The sequence below is a fragment of the Cervus canadensis genome, chromosome 8, assembly GCF_019320065.1.
Source record: "Cervus canadensis isolate Bull #8, Minnesota chromosome 8, ASM1932006v1, whole genome shotgun sequence".
In the NCBI taxonomy this organism is placed as follows: domain Eukaryota; kingdom Metazoa; phylum Chordata; class Mammalia; order Artiodactyla; family Cervidae; genus Cervus; species Cervus canadensis.
The window spans coordinates 63,280,662-63,299,821 of NC_057393.1; the positions used below are offsets into that span (position 1 = coordinate 63,280,662).

Consider the following 19,160-nt stretch of genomic DNA (forward strand, 5'->3'; position numbering starts at 1 on the left):
TGAGCACTGGGCAGTATACAAAAAGAAAAATAATATTCTACAAATGCATACTGAATATAAATTAAATACTAGGCACTGTGCTAGGTGCCAGAATTAATGTGGTTATTAAGACAGGCAAGAACTTTGTTTACCTTCTCATCTAGTTAGGATCTTAGGAGAAATAAAGATAATTAACAACTGAGATGACTCAAAAAAGGTAACAAATATGATTATATAATGAATGGGGAGTATGTTAGAGGTATATAATAACAAAGGCAGGAAGAAGCAATTTTACACAGGTGACCAGAAAATGTCTTGCTAAAAGAATGATATCTGAGTTGAAAGCTGAAGAGTATGTATGAGTCGGCTCTTAGAAAACATGACTCAAGAGCAGGGACTCTCAATCTCTGGGCTGCAGACTGGTACCTTCGTCAGATCAGAGGCAGCATTAGATTAGAAATAAAGAGCACAATAAGTGTAATATGCTTGAAACCATCCACCTAACCTCTGATCCAAAGAAAACTTGTCTTCCACAAAATCAGTCCCTAGTGCCAAAAACGTTGGGGACCACTGGCCAAGAGTATTCTAGGAAGAAGGAATAAGAGTGAGGGACTTGAAGAAGAAAAGAATTTAGATGTTTAAAAAATGGTCAATGAGGGAAGAATGGAATAAGATGATATGACCGGTAAGAGAAAGCAATAAAACATGTAGGATCTTATATATCATCGCATAAAGTTCAGACTTTATTCTATAAGCAACTGGCAACTATGCAAGGAACTTAAACAGTAAATGACATACACTGATATGCATTTTAAAAAGATAACTCCTATTATTCTGTGGAGAATGGTTTAGAAAGAGTTAAAAGGTAAAACTGGGGAGATCAGTTGATGCAGTAGGCCTACAGTAAAAAAAATACTAAAGTTTTAAAATAGAAAGGTAGTTGCAGATAAAAGAAAATTAGATGCATTCCTGATAAAGTTTAAAGACAGATACTTCTTGAAGGAAAGGGAATAAAGAAGGATGACTTTTAGGATTTGCCCAGAGAGCACTGAGCCAAACCTTATAGTGATGCCATGTACAGAAATGTATTAGACATAAGGGAGAAACAAGATCACCGGTGTTTCAAGACTACCGTTGGCATATATCAACTAACTAGCGGGTATTGCTACTGCTGCTGCTAAGTCACTTCAGTCGTGTCTGACTCTGTGTGACCCCACAGACGGCAGCCCACCAGGCTCCCCTGTCCCTGGGGTTCTCCAGGCAAGAACACTGGACAGGGTTGCTATTTCCTTCTCCAATGCATGCAGTGGGTATTACATTTGGAAATTAGAAAAGAGGCATACATGAAAAAACTTCATTTGGAAATCACAACCCTCTATGAAGGGTATTTATAGCCATGAGTATGGCTAACTATGAAGATAATCTACAAGATAAATGAGAAAATTTCAGAATGTATCAAACTTTTAAATATACTGGCCCCAATTTTTCCTCTCTTTACTGATTAAACATCATTTTCATTGCTAATGGGCTCTTTCCTGTTTTTCACTTTATTAGCATTATCAGATAATATTATCTACTTTGATTACATTTAAAACAGCTAGGTTTTAGGTTTAAGTCTGTATTTTCTATTTCATTAATTTCTAATTTATGTTTATCATATCCTTTTCCTCTTCCCCCTCCCCCTCTTAGTGGATGCCTTAAAACTTTCTACATGAGAAATCACACGCTATCTTCAAATACAATGTCTTTAGTCAATTCAGACTGCTATAAGAAAAAAACCAAAGACTGAGTGGCTTGGAAAAAAACAAATTTATTTCTTAAATTTCTGGAATTTGGGAAGAGCAAGAGCAAGTGTTTGATGAGGGCGTGCTTCCTGTTTCACAGATGGGCATCTCTTCGTTATGTGCTCACACGGCAGAAAGGGCAAGGGGTCCCTCTCGTGCCTCTGTTAAGTGCACTAATATCACCTACGAGGGCTCTGTCCTCCCGGCCCAATCAGCTCTCAAAAACCATACCTCTAAATACATTGAGGATTAAATTATTAGCGTTCAACAAATGAATTCTGACGGGACACAAATAGTCGACAGCAGATAGTTTTACTTTCTCTTCCAGCTGTCCATTATTTTTCCTGCTTAATTGATTTGACTAGTACTTCTAGTACAATATAGAACAGAAATTTGCTTAGTCCTACATTGATAAGATTTGCACCCATTTTTTTCCCTGAAAGTTTTATAATTTCCTTTTTACATTAAAGTCTGTGACCCATTTTGACTTGATTTTTATATAAGGTATGAGGATTTTTGTATAAGGCTCAGTTTTGGACCTATGAATGTCCTATTTCAGCTGCAATGTTTTGAAAAAACTACCCTTCCTCAAATGAACTGATTTTATGCTTATGGGTCTTTTAATGACTTTAAACTGTAATTTTTGTGATTTTCTCCTTGGTTGCCTTAAAACTTACAATATATATCTTAATTATATCTACCTCAGATTCATATTAACTTAATTCTAGTAAGATATAGAACTTTACTTCTGTACAGCTCTATTTACTCCTCTCTCTTATGCTATTACTATTACATATTAAGCCTATATGTATGTGACAAACCCAGGATGCATTTTTATATGTATTACTTTATATAATTTTATGTCTTTCAGAGAAGAAAGGAGAGCTAGTAGGTACTGGAGTGGGTTGCCATGCCCTCCTCCAGGGGATCTTTCAAACCCAGGGATCAAACCCAGGTCTCCCACATTGCAGGTGGATTCTTTACCATCTATATTCTGGTCTCTATTTATTCTGATGAGAAGTCAGCTTAAAATCTTATTGGTGCTCCCTTTTATGTGATGACTATTTTTTCCTTTGCTTTTTTTCACAATTTCTTTTCTGTACTTGTTTTCCAACACTTTTACTATTACGTACCTTCACTTCACTTCATCTTTGCATTTATATCACCTGACATTCAGTGAAATTCTAAGACATGTAGATTAATGTTTTTCAACAAATTTAGGAAGTTTTCAGCCATTATTTTTTCAAATATCTTTTCTTATTTTCAAACATGATAGCAATTATTAGTATAAAACAGGCATCAAAATATTTCTATTCTCTAACCATGTGATCATGGATAAGGTACCTGAATTTTTGTCTTTCAGGTGGAGAGCTAGTTATTCATAAACTAAATTCATTATACCATTTATTTATAATACTGGAGTGGGTAGACATTCCCAGTTTCAGAGTATCTTCCCAACCCAGGGATCAAACCTGGTCTCCTGCATTGCAGGCATTGTTTACCATCTGAGCCACTAGGGAAGCCTCAAGGAATCTGAATTTTTTTCTCCATTTTCTTCCATGTAAAAGGGAATGAATTATAGAAATTATACTCTGCCTAACTCACTGGATTCCCGTGAGGACCAAAATAAATATCTAAGAAAACAACACACAAAATACTAAATAAGTGTAAAATTTCCTCCAACAATAAAGCTTTCATTTATATGCCTTTGATTTCATTCCATCTGTTAGTTATAATTCTTCCATTTCCATTATCAGACTTCTATCATATCTTATTCAGATAACATACAAACTCAGATCTATTATGTCTTTAAACTTTTATTGTCATCCAACACTCTTTAACTCTATGTAAACTGTCTACTATCACTATCTCTCTGGTGGAGTGCATATCAAACTCCCTGTGGTAAAAGACAAGTTGGATTTTTTAAGTCACTCCAATATGAACTCTTTTATGGCACTACTGTACAAGACTTGTTTATAGACTATACCATCAGAAATCTACCACAGGTGTTTCCCAACATTTGAAGTTGTCCATTCCCTATTCAATGAGGAACTAAATTGACATTTAGCAACAGTGAACTTGCTAAAAAGTTCCTAAATACTTTCTCTTGATTGCTGTATTTAATTCATTGCAGACTGAGATCAAATGTCTCCCAGACTACCCTTAGCTCTAGTGACTTTTTTTAAACTGCCACCAGTGGTATAAAAGTCTGTAAGTGCTTTCCCTGTGATGAGTTCTCATTTTTTAAAGCCATTCTTCTGTATCTTGTCTGCCGTTGTTGCTCAGTCACTAAGTCATGTCTGGCTCTGCGACTCCACGGACGGCACCATGCCAGGCTCTTCTTCTCAGTTGATTATTAATTCTTCATTCACCACTTAGGAAGCATTTTTCAAAGTACTGCTTTTGGTATTGTGTATTTTTTTCTCTCAATAATCTCAATACTCTAGAAGCTTTACCAAATCCACCATTATGGCTGACTCACAGATATTCACCTTTAGCTCCAACTCACTTCCCAAGAACCATAGCTTCATTTCGATTACCTACACATATTGCATTGGCTTTCCTAATTCAACACGCCCTAAATCAAACTTATTATGTATCTAGACAAGCCTTTTTCCCTCTGGATTGCTAATGGAGTCACAAGTCTCTCAAGACATCCAGGAGGGTAATTCTAACTTGTTTTGGTCTGTCACACAGTTTTTTCCAAAGGCTCTTATATAATCTCCTACTTTTTTACTGGTATCTTAGTTAAGGTTCCTATGTTCTTTTACCTTGACCTAGACTAAAGTAACACTGCTGACTACTGTCCTTGTAACTAGTGTCTCTTACTCCAGGTCAGGTTAATGTAGATAAAGATACTGTATATGAAATCTTGAGACATGGAGAAAACAATTATATTTACAGAACTGATACAGAAAGATCATCAATTTATATAACTACATCATTATCTGAAAGAGCAAAAATTTAAAGACAGTCTTACTCAGTATTTTGTTGGTTAAGATGCACTATCGTCCTTGACAATTCTGGATAAGTGATATATCACTAAACTAAGTTTCAGCAATGCTAACTGCTATTGCCACAAGGGAAGCCCTCAAAGCCAACTAATGTCTCTTACTCCAGGTGAGGTTAATGTAGTCAATAAAGTTTTGATCCTACTACATTCCTATCTATTCAGAAATATTCAATAATATTTCACTGCTTTAGCACAGCATGATAAAGCACCAATTTCAAATTTTACCACTAATTTATACTAACAATCAATTTTGAGAAGTCAACAATTACCTTAATATACCTAGCAAGTGTAAAAATCAGTAAACAGTTAATGAATAACTAACAAGTGATTTTTAAAAAATCACTCCCTATACTTTATAAGATTATATCCTTTTATATTACTATTCACCTTTTATTTAAACCACTCCATAACCAATGCTATTTTCACATGTCTAATAATACTACCGCTGTTTAACTTCTGAATGAGCTACATTCTAGCCTCTTGCTGTTACTGAGAAATGCATTAAAGCAGATCACGTGGTTTTCCCCCTCATGTCAACAAATGATGGCTCAATTAGGCAGATAAGTATCTACAGCCCTCAGCAGAATCTTCAGTCCATTCTCAGCAGTTTAGAAAAGCACTCTGGTTAGCATTAGAGCTAAGAAAAGGAACACTTGTAATTCTTTAAGCATTCAATTAAATTTTTAAGTTCAAGACTGGCTACTGAATGTTTCCAAACACAAACAGTATGGAAGTAGACTTTCATCTTGAATGAGTACTCTAAAATCTGTGTGTATGTAAATTTTTTAATGAAATGAGACTATGACATTTCTGATACACTGTTTTCAGTATAAACAATTATGGATGATCCAAATTGCTCATTTTCTCATCAACAGAATATGTCAGGTTGCTAATAATGGGCAGTATTTGCTTCCACTGAACCAAAGGACTTCAAATTAAACGACATATGGAGATACTGCTGACTCACTTTGTAAAGCCTTTCAGGAATGCAGAGTAACAAAGAGAATCATGGAGCTGAAAAGGTCCCAGAGTACTCAAATACCTAAATTATTTACAATGTATTCCCTCTTTTCTAAAAATTCTACCTACCTAATTAGATTTTTCATACCTACCCTAAAAAATTAGAAATCCTGAAAGGAGGTTGGTTAACGATGATTCATTACCAGCCCCAGAAGTGGTAAAGTTATTACAAAGTATCTATATACAAAAGCAGAACATACTAAGAAGAGGTGGCAAAAATACACAGAACTATGCAAAAAAGATCTTCACGACCCAGATAACCACGATGGGGTGATCACTCAACTAGAGCCAGACATCCTGGGATGTGAAGTCAAGTGGGCCTTAGGAAGCATCACTACTGAACAAAGCTAGTGGAGGTGATGGAATTCCAGTTGAGCGATTTCAAATCCTGAAAGATGATGCTGTGAAAGTGTTGCATTCAATATGCCAGCAAATCTGGAAAACTCAGCAGTGGCCACAGGACTGGAAAAGGTCAGTTTTCTTTCCAATCCCAAAGAAAGGCAATGCCAAAGAATGTTCAAACTACCACACAACTGCACTCAGTAATGCTCAAAATTCTCCAAGCCAGGCTTTAACAGTATGTGAACCATGAACTTCCAGATGTTCAAACTGTATTTAGAAAAGGCAGAGGAACCAGAGATCAAATTGCAAACATCCGTTAGATCACAGAAAAAGCAAGACAGTTCCAGAAAAACATCTACTTCTGCTTTACTGATTATGCCAAAGCCTTTGACTGTGTGGATCACAACAGAGGAAAATTCTTCAAGAGATGGGAATACCAGACCACCTGACCTGCCTCCTGAGAAATCTGTATGGAAGTCAAGAAGCAATAGAACTGGACATGGAATAACACATTGATTCCAAATAGGGAAAGGAGTGCTTGCTTCGGCAGTACATATACTAAAATTGGAACAATACAGAGAAGATTAGCATGGCCCCTGAGCAAGGATGACATGCAAATTCGTGAAGTATTCCATATTTTTAATAGCCAGGACATGGAAGCAACCTAGATGCCCATCAGCAGAAGAATGGATAAGGAAGCTGTGGTACATATACACCATGGAATATTACTCTGCCATTAAAAAGAATTCATTTGAATCAGTTCTAATGAGATGGATGAAACGGGAGCCTATCATACAGAGTGAAGTAAGCCAGAAAGATAAAGACCATTACAGTATACTAACACATATATATGGAATTTAGAAAGATGGTAACGATAACCCTATATGCAAAACAGAAAAAGAGATACAGATGTACAGAACAGACTTTTGGACTCTGGGAGAAGGCGAGGGTGGGATGTTTCGAGAGAACAGCATCGAAACATGTATATCATCTAGGGTGAAACAGATCACCAGCCCAGGTTGGATGCATGAGACAAGTGCTCAGGGCTGGTGCACTGGGAAGCCCCAGAGGGATCCGGTAGAGAGGGATGTGGGAGGGGGGATCGGGATGGGAAATACATGTAAATCCATGGCTGATTCATGTCAATGTATGACAAAAACCACTACAATACTGTAAAGTAATTAGCCTCCGACTAATAAAAATTAAAAAAAAAGGAAAAGAAAAACAAATAGGGAAAGGAGTACGTCAAGGCTGTATGTTGTCACCGTACTTGTTCATCTTATATGCAGAGTACATCATGAGAAATGCTGGGCTGGATGAAGCACAAGATGGAATCAAGATTGCCGGGAGAAATATCAGTAATCTCAGCTATGCAGATAACACCACCCTTATGGCAGAAAGTGAAGAAGAACTAAACGCCTCTTGATGAAAGTGAAAAAGGAGAGTGAAAAAGTTGGCTTAAAACTCAACATTCAGAAAACTAAGATCATGGCATCCAGTCCCATCATTTCATGGCAAATAGATGGGGGAAACAATGGAAACAGTAACAGACTTTATCTTTTTGGGCTCCAAGATCACTGCAGGTGGTGACTGCAGCCATGAAATTAAAAGACACTTGCTCCTTGGAAGAAAAGTTATGACTAACCTAGACAGCATATTAAAAAGCAGAAACATTACTTTACCAACAAAGGTCCATCTGGTCAAAACTATGGCTTTCTCCAGTAGTCATGTATGGATGTGAGAGTTGGACTATAAAGAACGCTGAGCACTGAAGAAATGATGCTTCTGAACTGTGGTGTTGGAGAAGACTCTTGAGAGTCCCTTGGACTGCAAGGAGATCCAACCAGTAAATCCTAAAGGAAATCAGTCCTGAATAGTCATTGGAAGGACTGATGCTGAAGCTGAAACTCCCAATACTTTGTCCATGTGATGTGAAGAATCGACTCATTTGAAAAGACCCTGATGCTGGGAAAGATTGAAGGTGGGAGGAGAAGGGAAAGACAGAGAATGAGATGGTTGGATGGCATCACCAACACAATGGACATGAGTTTGAGCAAGCTCCAGGAGTTGGAGATGGACAGGGAAGCCTGGCATGCTGCAGTCCATGGGATCACAAAGAGTCGGACACGACTCAGCGACTGAACTAGATTTAAAATACATAGCTCTTTGGAGCCACTTAAAAGCATACAACAAACCCATAAAACAATAGATACTGTATATGAAATCTTGAGACATGGAGAAAACAATTATATTCATAGAACTGATAAAAAAGATCATGAATTTATACAGCTACAACTTTATCTGAAAGAGTAAAAATTTAAAGATGTTCTTACTCAGTATTTTGTTTTTTAAGATGTAATACTATCCTTGACAATTCTGGATAAATGATATATCACTAAACAAAGTTTCAGCAATACTAATTGCAATACTAAATTTATACAAATGAAAAACATGTTTATAGTTTATCACTATTGCCATTACAATGATACAATGTGAGACATTACTCAATAGCATGTAAATAAGGAATATTCATACCGCCTTTTAGTAAACCATAAAACAACAAAATAAGAGAGAAGCAATATAGCTTGTTTCAATATGTTAACAAATCTAGAGAAAGGTTATGTTGAAGTTAGGAGTTGTGTTAGTGCTGACAGGTCATAAAAGAGAGAGAAAGGCAAATGTTAATACTACCTATTCAACAGGAGTTCAGGGAACTATGGACAATGGACTTCACATTTTTCAGGTCCTAATGAAGAGATGAAGGTATGTTCACATGCTACTAAGGACTGAAAGTCTCTTTCTTCTGATTCTATGTCATCACAGAGAAAATATTGCGTTCTCAATGCAAATTTATCTATGGCTAGAGAATATGCAGGTTCAGTTCAGTCACTCAGTCATGTCCGACTCTTTGCAACCCCATGGACTGCAACACGCCAGGCCTCCCTGTCTATCACAAACTACCGGAGCCCCCAAAAATAGTCTGACACTGTTTCCATTGTTTCCCCATCTATTTGCCATGAAGTGATGGGGCCAGATGCCATGATCTTAGTTTTCTGAATGTTGAGTTTTAAGGCAACTTTTTCATTCTCCTCTTTCACTTTCATCAAGAAACTCTTTAGTTCTTCTTCAATTTCTGCCATAAGGGTGGTGTCATCTGCATATCTGACGTTACTGATATTTCTCTGGCAATCTTGATTCCAGCTTGTGCTTCATCCAGCCCAGCGTTTCTCAGGATGTACTCTGCATATAAGTTAAATAAGCAGGGTGACAATATACAGCCTTGATGTACTCCTTTTCCTATTTGGAACCAGTCTGTTGTTCCATGTCTGGTTCCAACTGTTGCTTCCTGACCCGCATACAGATTTCTCAAGAGGCAGGTCAGATGGTCTGGTATTCCCATCTCTTTCAGAATTTTCCACAGTTTATTGTGATCCACACAGTGAAAGGCTTTGGCATAGTCAATAAAGCAGAACAGATGTTTTGCTGGAACTCTCTTCCTTATTTGATGATCCAGAGGATGTTGGAATGTGCAAGTTAGTCAGACACAAATATTTGGGTGATGTTATTTACTACTATAAATAAGTAAGGTGATCTAATGGTTTTTATAAATCATTCTGAACTTGGTAAACTGAATCATCCTTTCCTCTTCTCTCTCTCATATCCAATAATCAATCTATCAAAAATATATCCAGAATCTGACCCATCTTAAACAGCTCCACCACTAGTGCAAGCCACCATCATGTATTTGCCAAGTATTATTGTAAAAGCCTCCTTATTGTTCTCCCTGGCTCAAGTTCCATCTATTTTCCTTAGGAGTTATAGTGAGTTTTCAAATACAATACAGAATATGCCATTCCTTTACTCAAACTCTTTAATAGTTGCCTGTCTCATCTTAGGAAAATTTAAAACCTTACATATCTTATAGATTTGACTCATAGCTGCCTTTCAGAGTTCATCTGCTTTCATTCTCTTTGTGGTGTGTCTCAATGGCCTCCTTTGCTGTGCTGTAAATACTATAGGCATATTCCTACCTCAAAGCCTCTTAACTGCTCCCCTCTGCTAGAAATGTGCTTTCTTCAAATAGCTACAAGGCATTTCCTCTTAATTCCTTCAGGCCTCTTCTCAGTGTCACCCCACCAGTAAGTTATTGTCTGTTCAGTGTACTGAGAGATAGGAAGGGATGGATAAAGCTTAGAAGTAGCTAAGAAAAATAAATACAAATATAAACAAATGTTTATAGAAACTTTTTTATAATAGCACCAAACTAGAAACAACCTAGACGTCTTCCAATGAGTAAACAAACTGTGGCACTTCCATACCAAACTACTTATTAATAAAAGAGAATGAACTATTGATATATGCCAACAATCCAGATAACTCTCTACAGGATTATGTTGTGTGAAAAAAGCTAATCTCAAAAGTGAAATACTGTATGATTAGATTTATACGTTCTTGAAATGTCAGAATTACAGAGAAGGGTTAGTGGCTGCCAGGGTTAAGGGGGTATGTGAAGGGGTTGGGGTAGAAGGTAAGTGGATATGGCTATAGAGAGACAACATAAGTGCTGTATAATAAATGTCTATGTCCCCTATAATTCTGTATGCTGAAGCTCTGATTCTCAGTGCAATGTTTCTGAGGTAAGGCTTCTCAAGGTAATTAGGTCACGAGAATGGAAGCCTCATGAGAAGGATTAGTGCCTTTGTAAGAACAGATAAGAGAGACAGTCCCTTCTCTCCAGCGTGTAAGGCTGCAGCAAGAAGGTAGCCATCTGCAAGTCAGAAAAAGACCTTCATCAGAACTGAACCATGCTATACTGTCACTCTGATCTTAGACTTTCCAGCCTATAGAACTGTGAGAAATAAAATCCTATTGTTTAAGCCACCCAGTCTGTGGCACTTTCCTATAGTAGCCTAAACTAAGACAATGAGAGATTCTTGCGATGGATCTGTTTGGTACCTGGATTATATTATTGTCAGTATGTTGGTTGTGGTATTGCAGTACAGTGTTTTGGGGGAACTGTGTAAAGGTATATGAGATCTCTTTATATTATTTGTTACAATGACATATGAATTTCCAGTGATCTCAAAAGTTTTATTTTTTTTTTTTAAAAAGTGGGTTGACATCAGCAGATGAATGGATAAGGAAGCTGTGGTACATATACACCATGGAATTTTACTCAGCCGTCAAAAAGAATTCATTTGAACCAGTCCTAATGAGATGGATGAAACTGGAGCCCCTTATACAGAGTGAAGTAAGCCAGAAAGATAAAGAACATTACAGCATACTAACACATATATATGGAATTTAGAAAGATGGTAACGATAACCCTATATGCAAAACAGAAAAAGAGACACAGAAATACAGAACAGACTTTTGAACTCTGTGGGAGAAGGTGAGGGTGGGATGTTTCAAAAGAACAGCATGTATACTATCTATGGTGAAACAGATCACCAGCCCAGGTGGGATGCATGAGACAAGTGCTTGGGCCTGGTACACTGGGAAGACCCAGAGGAATCGGGTGGAGAGGGAGATGGGAGGGGGGATCGGGATGGGGAATAAGTGTAAATCTATGGCTGATTCATATCAATGTATGACAAAACCCACTGAAATGTTGTGAAGTAATTAGCCTCCAACTAATAAAAAAATTAAAAAAAAAAAAAAAAAGTGGGTTGAACACAGGAGCCTACACAATGTGTTCAAATTCAAGGTTGGTCATATGCTAGCTGTGAGACCTGCAGTAAGTTAAGTAACACCCCCATGTTTCAGTTTCTTCAACCATTAAATGGAGGTGATAACAGTGCCAATACTCACAAGGTTAATTAACTAATATACATAAAGATCTTAGAACCATATGTGTCACTACACACATGTGATCCATTATTAACAATTCTTCAGAGAACATTTTCTGCTATATTGTCTATTATAAATACAATCCTTATTCACAGTTATGTTCTAAGTGCCTAAAACACTGTCCAGCACACGATAAGCACTTGAACAAACGAATGGTCCTGAGAGATGTATTTGCTTCCAGTGCACGGATAAAATCACTCCTCTGAATATCCAAGTTTGAGAATATCACATGTCAAAGCTTTCCTTTTATATTTGTATAGTTTGTATAGTTGATTACGGATGACCACAAAAATTCTCCTCAGCATTAGAGAATTTCTCCTCCTTTCTTTCTCATGAAATCTTCCTTGGCTTAAAATCCATTCGTATTATATCCATCTTGATTGAAAGAGCTGACGGATATATTGTTAATCTCCTCCTTCTCTATCTCTATAATATTACAGATATGAATTATGATTAATAAGGCCACTAGTCTTAAAAGTTTATAGGTTTCTTCTAATAACTCTAATGATCTCCTTTATGCATACAAAAATTGATTGGAATTAATGGAAAGAATTGAGATACTTTACTACAAGTTGTAAGTATGTATTAGCCATACAGTCAGCCTTCTGTAAATGTAGATGCAGAAACACCTTGATATTAATACCTTGATATGACAAATACCTTGACAGGACTGACTGTTCCATACCATTTTATATAAGGGATTTTAGCATCCAAGGATTTTGATGTCCTTGGAGGGGGATGTAGTTCCTGAACCAATTCGCCACAGATACTGATTATATATTATAATATATCTATAATATATAGACACTAATTATATATTAACTATATATATAATATATATTAGCTATATATAACTACAGATTAAACTGATATGTTAAATCTCAAAGAGATTCTAGGTATCATAATTTAATGCTTTAAGAAGCATAAAGTCAGTATAATAAGATATTTCACAGTTAACACAAAAACAGTTTCCTAATTAAAAAGTTTGAAAAATATTCACTAAAAAGATTGGCTAATTGTCTGTTGGGACTGTACACTATCTGAGTCCAATTTAAGATGGTTTTCTCCTCAATTTCTTCTCAGTAACTAAAGAATTTTGTTGTTGTTATGTTCCTAAGTTTTGTTCAACTGTTTGAACTGTAGCATGTCAGGCTCCTCTGTCCTCTACTATCCCCCAGGGTTTGCTCAAATTTATGTCCCCTTAGTTGGTGATGCGATCAAATTTATGTCCCATTAGTTGGTGATGCTATCAAACCCATCTCATTCTTCACCTACCCTTTCTCCTTTTGCCCTCAATCTCCTTTTGCCAGCATCGGGGTCTTTTCCAAAGAGTTGGCTCTTCGTACCAGGTAGCCAAAGTACTGGAGCTTTAGATCCAGCATCAATCCTTCCAATGAATATTCAGGGTTGTTTTCCTTTAGGATTGACTGGTTTGATCTCCTTGCAGTCCAAGGGACTCTCAAGAGTCTTTTTCAGCATCACAATTTGAAAGTATCAGTACACTGGCGCCCAGCTTTCTTTATGGTCCAGCTCTCACATCCATATACAACTACTAGAAAAACCATAGCTTTGACTAGATTGACCTTTGCTAGCAAAATAATACCTCTGATTTTTAATATATTGTGTAGGTTTGTCATAGAAATTATATGAATTTTCAACTGGAAATAATTTTAAATGTAGAAAAGTTCCAAAAATAAAAATTGTACAAGAATACCCATATACATATGCTTTTTACTCCAGTTCCCTGTTAACATTTTTATTTCATTTGCTTTATTTATTTGCACTTGTTAGTACTGACTTTCTTTATTTGTGTGCATTTTCTAATGTCTCCTGGTTATTAAGTTGAGATAATGCACTCTAGACAGAATATTGCATAGGCGACATTGTGTCCTCCTCAGAGAACCTCATCAGTAGACATACATTGGCCATCTGACTGTCATTGGTGATAATTTTCATCACTAGGGCTTGACATCTTCAATGCATTACTGCTATTTTTCAACCCTACAACTAATAAACATTCTTTGGGGAGCCACTGTAAGACCATGCAAATATCCTCCTCCTCATCAACCTGTTGCCTCTACTGATGATTTTTACTTGATCTAATTTTTACCCTGGAAGCTGCAAAACAATGTCAGGTTTGTTTTCAGTTTTGCTTTTTTCCAACTCCACGACACCTTCCACATCTGCCATTCAACCTGCAGCATTCTACTGGAGGCAAGATGCCTTCTTTTTCTTGTTTTCTTCCTTTTTCTTCCTCCCTCCTACCGACGATTGGCATAATCTCACAACACTCTTTTTTCTGAAAGGTTCATAATTCATTATGGTATTTAATTATTTTGATGCTCAAATTGTCCCAAATTTGGCCAATGGGAGACCTTTTGGATTAGGTCTTTCCTATATAGTTAAGATAAATCATCCATCATTATTTTGAATGCTTCCTTTGTGATGTTATACTTGGCCCTGGAATCTGCCATTTCAACAGGGAGTCCTGATTTTTTTTTTGAAGTGGTGTCATGGGTTGAACTGTGCCCCACAAGAAGATATGTTTAAGGCCTAACTGCTGGTATTACTTGTAAATGCAGGCTTACTTGGAAATAGAGTTTTTGCGGATGTAACCAAGAGGAGACCACACCGTGTGAGACCTAAGCCAATGACTGGGGTCCTTATAAGAAAAAAGAAATCTGGACATAGAGAAAATGCATGCGACAACAGAGGCAGAGACTAGAGTTATGTTGCCACAGGGCAAGGAACTTCAAGGATTACAGGCAACCACTGGAAGTTACAAGAAAGGCATGGCAGAGATTCCCCCTTGACCCCTCTAAGATCAGGAATTAACCAAACCCTGCCAGCACATTGATTCTGAACTTCTAGACTCCTGACTGGTGAGAGAATAAATTTCTGTTGTTTTAAGTTTCTGGTAATTTCTTACAGTAGCCCTAGGGAGCTAAAAGAATGGGATACGGTGCTGGCTGTGTCATTACTACTTGAGCAACTTTCCTCCTTTGTCCACTTGGCAAGAGAACTAGGGCATAAATGTGTATACAGTCACACAAACACACACGTATATATACAAGTACGCACACACATAAGTCACTTATACACAGGACTGTATGTATTTACACAGATACCTCTAATCCAATCCATCCCCACAGGATTCTTTTCTGTCTTCACTCATTCTATTTGTATGTCCATTTTTCCACAGTGATAATACAGGCTCCAAACAATATTAACTCAATTACTCATTCGCTCAAAATAGTTTCAGCATTAGTTTGCTCATACCACCAAAATAAACAAACGGAATAAAGAAAAAAATTCAAGATGTGTATGCAATACTGTTTGCCTCTCCCATTCTGCCCCAAACTGAGGATATACCATCCAATATTGTGTTAATAAATTACTTGAATTACTCCTCCCTTCTTTCTTCTTTATCTTTCGGTATACAGTATTCATTTGACTTCTGATAAACAATTATGTTCATTTGCTTTAGTACTCTTAGTTTTAGATCTGCTATCTCACTGATATCATTTTTCTTTAACCTGTTGAATACACAGCAGTGGTTTAGTTGCTAAGTCATGTCCAACTCTTGTAACCGCATGGGCTGCAGACCGCCAGGCTCCTCTGTCCATGGGATTTCCCAGGCAAGAATACCAGAGTGGGTTGCCATTTCCTCTTCCGGGGGATCTTCCTGACCCAGGGATTGAACCCATGTCTCCTGCATTGCAGGCAGATGTTTTACTGCAGAGCCATCAGAGAAGCCCTTTGAACAGGTAGGATATTAACAAAATTTGAAACTATACCAAGAAAATAAACTCCAAGAAGTGTCATGTGAGATCCATATCTCTTCCACCACACTTTCTGCCACTTACAGATTACTGATTTTATTGTTCTGTTTACCCTTCCTGCATATATGCATGTTTTATTTTCCCTTTTTCTTACACACAAAAATAACACTACATGTGCTCTTTTGTGCTTTCATTTTGTATCTTATTTCCTGGATATCAATTCATTTCTATTTATAAAAAAGCTGCATTGTACTCTATAGTGTGCATGTACCATGGTTTATTCAATCAATCTCCTATGACTGGTCATTAATATACATTCTAATATTTTTACAATTTTAAATACTGAAATAAATAATCTTTACAAATTATTTCAACATACCATAAGGACTGGATTCTTGGTTTAAACTAATTTATATTTATGAAGATGTTTTTCTTTACTCTTGTGTAATGGGGTATGGGCATCTTGTGGAGTAATTTTTAATGACATGAGCAAACATTCCTTAAATATTAAGAAATAAAAATCATATTATGAAACAGAAGATATAGCACGATGCAAATTATATAAAAACTCAACGGGACACATGCATGCACAAAGAAACAAATGTGTGATGGGATTATGGGGGTTTTAATATTCTTTGCTGTACTTTTTGTATGTCTCAAGTTTAATGTAATCATCATGCATTACGTTTATAATACAAAAAAACCAATAAATTATATTTGCATACAAGAAGTAGTTCTATTTTTGGTAGTCAAGCTGACTTTAGGTACCATAATAACAAAGCCCTTTTGCTGAAAACAACAAATGATGAGTTAAAAATAAAAAGAAAAGAATCTATTTTGTTTTGAAATGCATTGCTAGGTTGACACAGAACACTCAGAAAGCTAAAACAAAGTAAAAACGGAAATCCAGGGAGGTAAGCAAACAGCCAAATGTCTTTCATTCTAGGGACATGTCAAATTCCATGAATTGAGCTTTACTTTTTACAGCCATGTACAGAGTTGGCAGCAGTATCCTGGAAATAGCTTGTGGGAGCAAACTATACGTATCTCTTCGCAAATTCATGTTCAATGACTTCACATTGGTAGTTTGAAATTAGTTGTAACATAAAATTGAAAAATACTGCAAATCAAGACTTTTTTTTTTCCCTCTAGAAAGCAAGTTTTAAAATCCTTACCAGCATACTACTGAACCTGAGATTTAGAAATGAAATCTTAGGTAACCTAAGATAGGGAGACTATAGATCTCAACATAAAGCTGAAACTCTAAAGAGTTGCACACTCAGTGTAACAGTGAAACAGAAGGAAGCCTATCCCAAAGAAAGAGGCAGCAAGGAAATCTGTATGTTTCAAACCTGCTGATGGGTGAAGGCAAAATTTAACCACAAGCCCACCACCCTCATAGAAGTTTATAGGTCTAGAAATCATACTACCTGTGCAGCCCACAAAAGTTTAAGCCTAAAATTTATCTGAATGTGTGTCCATGTTGACAATATTTCTAGGGTTCTGGCAGATTCCCATGCAAATCCTATCTCTGGAAACTCACCTTCATCTCAGCCTCAAAAATACTACAAATAATGGATATGAGCTCACACATAAAACATAAGGGAGTCTGAGCAAGAGCCAGCAGAAACAAAAAACAACAAAATCAGAATTTCAAAAGATTCAACTATTAGGCCAGGCAAAAAATAAAAAATAAGTTTAATATATTTTAAAAAATAAAAGGAAGAAGTATAAACAAGGGAAAGGAGTCAGAGTTTACCAAAATGATGAAACAAGAATCTGAAAGAAATAAAAATGAAAAATAAAGTCATGGATATTAAAAAACTCAATGGAGAGGCAAAACAGAATACTAGACACTAGTGAAGACATAATCAGAAACATCAGAAAATACATCATAATCCAGAAAGTAGCAAAGATAAGACAGGGAAATTATGTAAGTGATTAAAGGTTTTGTAATAAAATGATCCGGGATACAAATATGGTTAAGTTATAAAGAAAATCACAGGAATAATATTCATAAAACTCAAGATTTTATAAGCCTCAATACCTTGGGGCTGGAGAGAGAGGGGGGATCATAGGATCAAATACAGATTTAAAGATACTGGCAAATTTCTGTTTCCTAAGATGGGTGGTAGGTACACAGGTTAATTTTTACATAAAGTTTTATTTGGGAATAATTTTAGATATATAGGGAAACGTCAAACTTAGTAAAGAGAGTTTCCAGATGCTCCTATTCCGGTTTGCCCTAATGTTAACACCTTACATTACCATGGTATATCTGTCCAAACAAAGAAGCCAACTTGTTGTACTGCTATTAACTAAAGTCCAGACTTAATTAATCTTCACCAGTTTTTATACTAATATCCTTTTCTGTTCTGGTTCCAATCCAAGAAACCACTCTGTGCTTAGTTGTCATATCTCTTTAGTTTCCTCTTATCAGTGTCAAATTCTTAGTCTTTCCTGATTTTTTTAATCTTAAAAGTTCTGAGGAGTACTGAATGGTATTTCTTAAGAGTTTTCATCAGTTAGATTAGTGTGATGTTCTCATGATTAGATGGGGGTGAAGAATACAAGATACTAGAAGTTCATTTTCCCTGTTTCAGTCATAGAATCAGCCATTTCTCCAAGGAACCCTGGATCCTTTTAGTGGAGAATAGTATTTTCCAACACAGGTCTGGGTGCTGAGTGTGTCTGTTGCTTGGGGTATCACTGCTTCTAAGCCTTCTTAGTTGACAGATCTAGGAAACATACATATGTACACTAACCCATGTACACACATGTATCTGTAATTATTTCTATACATTAGCTGAACAAGAATTCATACTATTATCTCCAACTCTAACTCAGTACCAAGAGTTTTTTCCAGTTTCCCCCCACCCCGGGTTATCGTGTATATCTTTAACATCTCTCTCCAACAGTGAGAAACCTGAATCACACTATCCATCATCTATTTCAACAGTTGTTCAACTCCAGTATATATACAAAGTGGGCTCAGAATTATTAACTCATACGCCTATAAGAAACAAATTTGCCAAATACAGTGTTTCTATAGTGTTCCTTTGTATTTAACTTAACATTTTCCAGTCAAGACACCATTTCCCAAGTTACTTAGGTCAGCTTCTTTTTTCTGCACCCCTCCAGTAAGGTAATATATTTGGAACACAGATTCATTTCTCAGTTCAGTTCAGTCGCTCAGTCATGTCTGCCTCTTTGCGACCCCATGAATCACAGCATGCCAGGCCTCCCTGTCCATCACCAACTCCCAGAGTTTACTCAAACTCATGTCCATCGAGTCAGTGATGCCATCCAGCCATCTCATCCTCTGTCATCCCCTTCTCCTCCTGCCCCCAACCCCTCCCAGCATCAGGGTCTTTTCCAATGAGTCAACTC

The 19,160-nt window shown here is 36.7% G+C and overlaps 1 protein-coding gene and 1 non-coding gene across 8 annotated transcripts in view; one reads left to right on the forward strand and one right to left on the reverse strand.

Moving 5' to 3' along the window:
* The window catches only part of ADK (adenosine kinase), a 591,696-nt gene that overhangs the window by 243,147 nt on the left and 329,389 nt on the right, over positions 1 to 19,160 (reverse strand). The gene's annotated exons all lie outside the window — the stretch shown is intronic.
* LOC122446859 lies at positions 6,673 to 6,779 on the forward strand. The gene has a single exon (XR_006271019.1). It is a non-coding gene; the product is annotated as a U6 spliceosomal RNA (small nuclear RNA).